Below are 6389 nucleotides of genomic sequence, written 5' to 3'. Positions count from 1 at the left end.
AAAATTTCCTGAGTGCAGTGTAGATACAAAGACCACATAAATAAAACTTATTTTTTGTCAGTAATTAACTTATTACCTAAAGAAGTAAGACCATTAATGGTCTTTAGAATGAAGATATTAACAATAAAAACAAAATGAAGTTTTTACTCTTTAAACAGCAAGCTCTAAAAGGAGGATGTGTACACATTTATGTATATATGTATTAATTAACACTTGGGGGAAATAAAGACACATATGCTAAAAAGTAAATACAGATGACCAAAACTGTTATTTAAAAGGTGAAAGTGGACCTAGAATCCATATTTAGACTTGATATTTTAAATATCCAATAAACATTAAAGGTATTGATGCTCAGGGGTTAATTCATTATTTATTTTGATTGGGCAAAGCCACATTAAACAGAAAGTAGCCAGGCTGAAAGTAGCTGGATTATAGTTCTTCAAAAGAAAGCAGAAACTACACGGCCAGGGATTTAGCTCAGTGGTTCCACTGCCTGCCTTGAAAGCAACCATAAAGACCCAAGTTTGATTAGCGGTACCAAAGAAGAAAAACAAAACAGAAACTACAAAGCCTGAAGGGATGCTGAGAGTTGTAGTCCTCTGAATACTTTCACCAACAATGGAGAGAAACTGATTTTTAGAGTCACAGCCGTATGTAATTCTATTTAGTTTAAAATCTGTTTGAAAGTACTCTTGAAAATAAAATATTTCCCTTTCAGCTTTTGTATCAATGCAGTGTCCAAATACATCTCAGTTGAATTATAAATGCTTTTATGAAAAATTACATCAGTTACCTTTTCTTTCTGTACCAACTATATAACTGGTGCCAGTTTATATTGGCATTGTATTCATGAGTACTGTCCCACAGAGTCTTTACTGGTTTTTCAAGATCCCAATCTTTACATTTACAGACACACTAGGGATTTAGGGATATTTTTTCATGTAGCAAACTCTGTAATGAATTAATGTTCTTCTTTTTTCTTTTTTCCCCGTTAACTTTATTGGTACATTTTTGGTATAAAATACAGTTATATTCATCATTGTGATCTTGTACTTTTACATGAATCTCTTGGTTCTTATTTTTTTTCCCCTTCCCTTGCCCTCCCTTCACCCCCTCCACCCTTCCCTATTTGCAAAGACCTTGTTTCCATTTTTTTCTCTTCTCATATTTTTTCCTTTCCCTTTTTTCCCTTCCCCTACCCCTCCCAATTCCCCTGCTCTTTTAGACCTTTTCTTCCTGTTGCACAATATCAGTTATACATTTTTAAAATTACAATATTAAGATCTAGAAGACATTACCACAGATTTTACAGAATTTAAAAGGGTATAGAAAGCATATTACAAAAATCTTTTTGGAAATAAATTTGACAACTTCTAAGAAATAATTTAGAAGATAAATTAATGAAACTAACTCTGGAGGAAATATAAAATTTGAATAGCACCTATTAAAGAAAGTATATTCCTAGCTTGAAAACCTACCTATATGACAACAGCAGACTCATAAACATTTTAACTGATAAATTATATCAAACAATTAAAGCAGAAAAAAGAAGGAACACTTCTCCCCTCATTTTAGGAACTCAACATTGTGCTAATCCTAAAATTGGATAAACATAATAGAAGAAAGAAGTATGAACATAGATAGAATTTTGTTTAACAAAACAAACTATTAGAAGTCAGATCTGGAAGGATGTAGAAAGTGGTTTTGTTATAGGGATGGCAGTGTTGGTTCAGCATTGGAAGATCCACCCCCAAAAGTCATCATTTGAACAGAAGAAAGGAAAAAGCCATATGATCCTGTCACTAGTTGGACAAAAAGTATTGGACCAAATTCTACAGCTGTTCATAGTAAAAGCTATCAGGAGACTAGAAGTAGAACAGAAACTTCTCAACAGATTAAAGACATATACTCCATACTTCCAGTGAGAATGCCTTATGTAAATGGAGAAGATACAATGCTTTCTCCTTAAGGTGGGGAACTAGGGCAGATATGCTTACTCTTTATCTGTCCATTAAACTTTGAAACCTAGGCCTAAACCAAAATAGTCTGGCAATAAAATGACACAACTAGGATAGGATTGGCATGGCAGAAGCAAAATCTTTATATGTAGATGAAATGATCATCTACAGAGAAAATACTAAGAAATCTCTAGGAGCCCCTAGAACTTGTACTTGAATTTAGCAGGATTGGAAAACACAAGGTATATATAAAAATTCAGGTCTGTGTATACTTGCTATAAATGAAGAACTGGGAATTGAAATTTAAAAGATATGTAGGAGTACAAAGGACCCAGAAAAGCCAAAAACAAAAACAGTGTTGGAAGACGTTTAGCACCCAATTTTAAGACTTCTTCTAAAGCTACAGTAATCAAGGCAGTGTTGGTGTAAGGAAAGACATATAGATCATTGGAATAAAACAGAGAATCTAGAAATAGAACCACACATATATGGTCCACTGAGTTTTGAAAGTGTATTTAACATTAGCATTTTATAGAATATAAACTTGATTTAAGAGCCGAGGAAGAGATAGTGTCTTCAGCAAATGGCACTAGAACACCTGGTATCTGTATATAAAAAATTAACCTCAACCTTTTTCTTCCATACATGAAAATAACTTGAAGGGATCTATGAACCTAAATAAGAAAGCCTAAAAGTATAAAACTTTAAGAAGAAATTATAAGGGAAAATATTTATGAATTCAGGGTAGGCAAGAACTACCTAGGATACAAAAAAACATGATGTATAAAAGAAAAAAATTGATAAATGAGATTCCATCAAAATTTAGAACTTTAAATGACATCATTAAAATGAAAAGTAGTCCTTAAACAGACCATATTTACAATGCATATAACCTATGAACAGAATATATAAAGAATTCTTAGAGCTCAGTAATAGACAACCCAATTAAAATGTAGACATAAGAAGATGATAAATAGCCAATATAGCACAAGGAATGGTGTGCAACTCTAGAATCAGAAAAATATTAATCAGTACAATAATAAGATTGAATTATACACTCATTAAGGAGATGAAGTGAAAAGTTTTAAAAGCCTTGTCATGACTTTTTCTTTTTGTTGGATTCTCTCCCTTTGTGTTTAATTTGTCATGCCCAGTGGATTCATTCTGCTGGGTTTCCTGGTATTGTGATCCTCATTGTCTTTTCCTAGGGTATTGTCTAAAATTTTTTGGAGTGCTGGTTTGGTATTCATGAAGTTCCTGAGGTGCTCTTTATCATGAAAGCATCTTATTTCTCCATCAATTTTGAAAGATAGTTTTTCAGGGTACATCAATCTGGTTTGGAGGCTGTTTTCCTTTAGGGCTTGAAATACATCACTCCAAGCTCTTCTTGCCTTGAGGGTTTGCATTGAGAAGTCTGCTGTGATTCTGATGGGCTTTCCTTTGCATGTGATTTGTTTCTTTTCTGTCACTGGTTGTAGAATTTTGTTCTTCTGTTGGATTTCTGGAATCCTAACTATTATATGCCTATGTGTAGATTTTTTTTTTTGATTAAGGCTAGCTGGAGTCCTATATGCCTCACTTATCTGTATGTCAAGTTCTTTTCCCCTCCTTGGGAAGTTTTCTGCCATCACTCCTAGGAAGAGTTTTTTTATGTCATCTGCACTCTCTCCTGTTTCCTCCTTGGCTCCAATCAGTCTTATGTTATTTTTCTTTGCATCGTCTATCAGCTGCTGGATTGATTTCTTATAGTCCCTTACAATTTTAAAGCAATTTTTCTTTTCCTCCTCACTAATTGCAATCTTATTTTCTATATCTGAAATTCTATTCTCACATTGGTTCATTCTGCTGTGCAGACTTTCGATGGAGTTTTTAATCTCTTGGAAATCTGTTTGCATCTGTTTTATGGATTCCATTTGTTTCCTATGTTGGGATTCCATCATATTCCTCAGATCCTCTATTTTTTTATCTGTGTCCTCTCTAGATTTATTAGTCATGTCTTGCACCATGAGCAAAATCTTTGCTGTTATCTGAGTAATTATTTCTGATTTCATTTTTCCCAGATCTCTTTTGTTGCCAGTTCAGAGAGTCCAGGTTGTTGAGTATCAGAGTGTTCCATCTTGTTCCCCTTTGGAGTTACTGTAGGTGATCCAGAAGTCTGTTTTTGAAACTTGTTTATGTGTCTTCTCATTTCCACAGGGTGAGGGGGGAGTTGTTTCTCGCACCCATATGGCTCACCTTCTCTGCCCTAGGAACTTGGGATGGCAGCCGGTGAGCTTCCTTCCGGGTACTGGGCCCGGCTCAGCTTCACTACCCTAGGAGCCTGGGATGGAGGCGGGGAGCTTCCTTCAGGGTGCTGGGACTGGCTGAGCTTCACTCATGAATTAATATTCTTATCTTGCACTGTAAGTATTGACTGAACTGAATATTTTTCTGTATTTTATTCTATACCATTGAGATCTCCAATATTGATACTCACTTTTCCTGGTAGTAGCCACCTTACTAAATTCAATACTTTCAACCCTTTTAGTTTAAGAGAAGTTATAGTCCCATAGCATGATTGAGCAGAAAGTACAGAGAGAGTCCATCCATTTTCTGTCCATACACATGCACAAGCTGCCCCCTCTCAGCATGTCACAGTAGAGTGGAACACTTGCTCACCGTGAAAGGATAATTTTTCAGGGTACAGTATTGTGGAGTGGTGCTTTATTTTTCCCAACACTTTAAATATTTCATTCCACTTTCTTCTTGTTTGCCTTTTTTTTTTGGTTTTTTGTTTTGTTTTGTTTTTGGTACTGGGGATCGAACTCAGGACCTTGCGCTTGCAAGGCGGGCGTTGGCACCACTGAGCTAAATCCCCGGACCATTTGCCTGGTTTTTGGGGAAAAATTCAGTGAATTCTTATCTTTTCACCAGGTGAGGGTTTTAAAAAAATATCCTTTTGGCTTTTTTCAATATTTTTTCATTATCTTAAATTTTCTGCATTTTCAATATGGTATGCCTAGATATAGTTTATTTATTTATTTACTACTTAATTTTAATGAACCCAGGGGGTACTGTACCATTGAGCTACATCCCCACCGCTTTTTCATTTTTATTTTGAGACAGGATCTCTATAAGTTTCTTAGACTTGCCTAGAACTTATGCTTCCTCTGTGTGCATGCCAGGCTTGTTTTTTATTTTTTATTTTGGCATTTATCTTCCTTAGTGTTCTCTGAATTTCACGCATCTGTAGTGTGATGTATAACATTGCTTTGGGAAAAATCTCAATCATTATACTTTAAATGTTGTGTTGGTTTTTGTCTTATTCAGTTGGCACTGCTAAAACTGAATACCGCAGGCTGGGTAATTTATAAAGAACAAAAATTTATTTCTCACAATTCTGCAGGCTGGGAAGCTGAAAGGGTCAGCAGGCTTTGTTGTCTGGTGAGAGCTGCTCACTTCTTCCATGACGACAATTTTTGTTTTGTTTTATTTTGTATTTCTGGACTCTAACCCAGGGGAGCAAGTGCTGTACATCCTCATCCCCAAGATACAGTTTGATGTTGCATCCTCACATGACAAAAGGTGATAGGGCAAAAATGGAACAAACTCCCTCCAGAAAGCCCTTTTATAGTGGCATTAACTTGTTCATAAGAATGGAGTCCTCAAGACCTAAATACCTAAAAAGGCTCCACCCCCCCAACACCGTTACACTGAGGATTAAATTCCCAACTCATTAATTTTATTTAGAACATAGCACTTGTGAAGTCATTATAAGATGTGAAGGTAGATACAACCTCAAACATAAACTAAAGCTACCCTTACCTCATTTGTTCCTTGACTCTTTTCTAAGCCCTTACTATCAGCAGTGTGAAACTCTAGTTATAAAAGAAAAATGATAACCACAGGGTTTGTCTTAGTTACTTTCTTCATTCTGTGACACAAAACCTGACAACCACAACTGAAAGGAGGAAAAATTTATTTTGGTTCATGATTTGTAGAAGTTTCAGTCCACAGTCAGCTGGATCCAAGGAAGGGTGCCAAGGTAGAGGAGAAAGAGCTCATGGCATGGTGATGGGAGCAGAGGGAGATATTAAGGGAGTGGGGTGGTGGAGGAGATATATCCTTCCTCTGCCCAGTGACCACCTCTTCTGACCAGGCTTCACCTCCCAACATCTCCTTTAGCTATAAACTCATCAATGAACTAAACCACTGATGAATATCACATCCCCATGATCCAATCACATCCTAAAGCCTCATTTGTGACTGCATGAGACTTTGTGGGAGGATCTAGATTTAAACTATAACAGGTTAACTATGCTTCTTTTTTATTTTCTTTCTTTGAAATGCCACAAAGGTTTTCCAGTTCTTGAAATAAAAAATGTTCCTGAGCTATTAAATATTTCACCAGTGTAGTTATTTTTTTCCATGTGGATTATCATCCCAGAATGC

This window comes from Heterocephalus glaber, unplaced genomic scaffold (genome assembly GCF_053883595.1).
Source record: "Heterocephalus glaber isolate CG9 unplaced genomic scaffold, H.glaber_assembly_v1.0 deba00000122, whole genome shotgun sequence".
NCBI lineage: Eukaryota > Metazoa > Chordata > Mammalia > Rodentia > Bathyergidae > Heterocephalus > Heterocephalus glaber.
The sequence above is the reverse complement of the archived record's forward strand: the minus strand, read 5'-3'. Positions refer to the sequence as shown.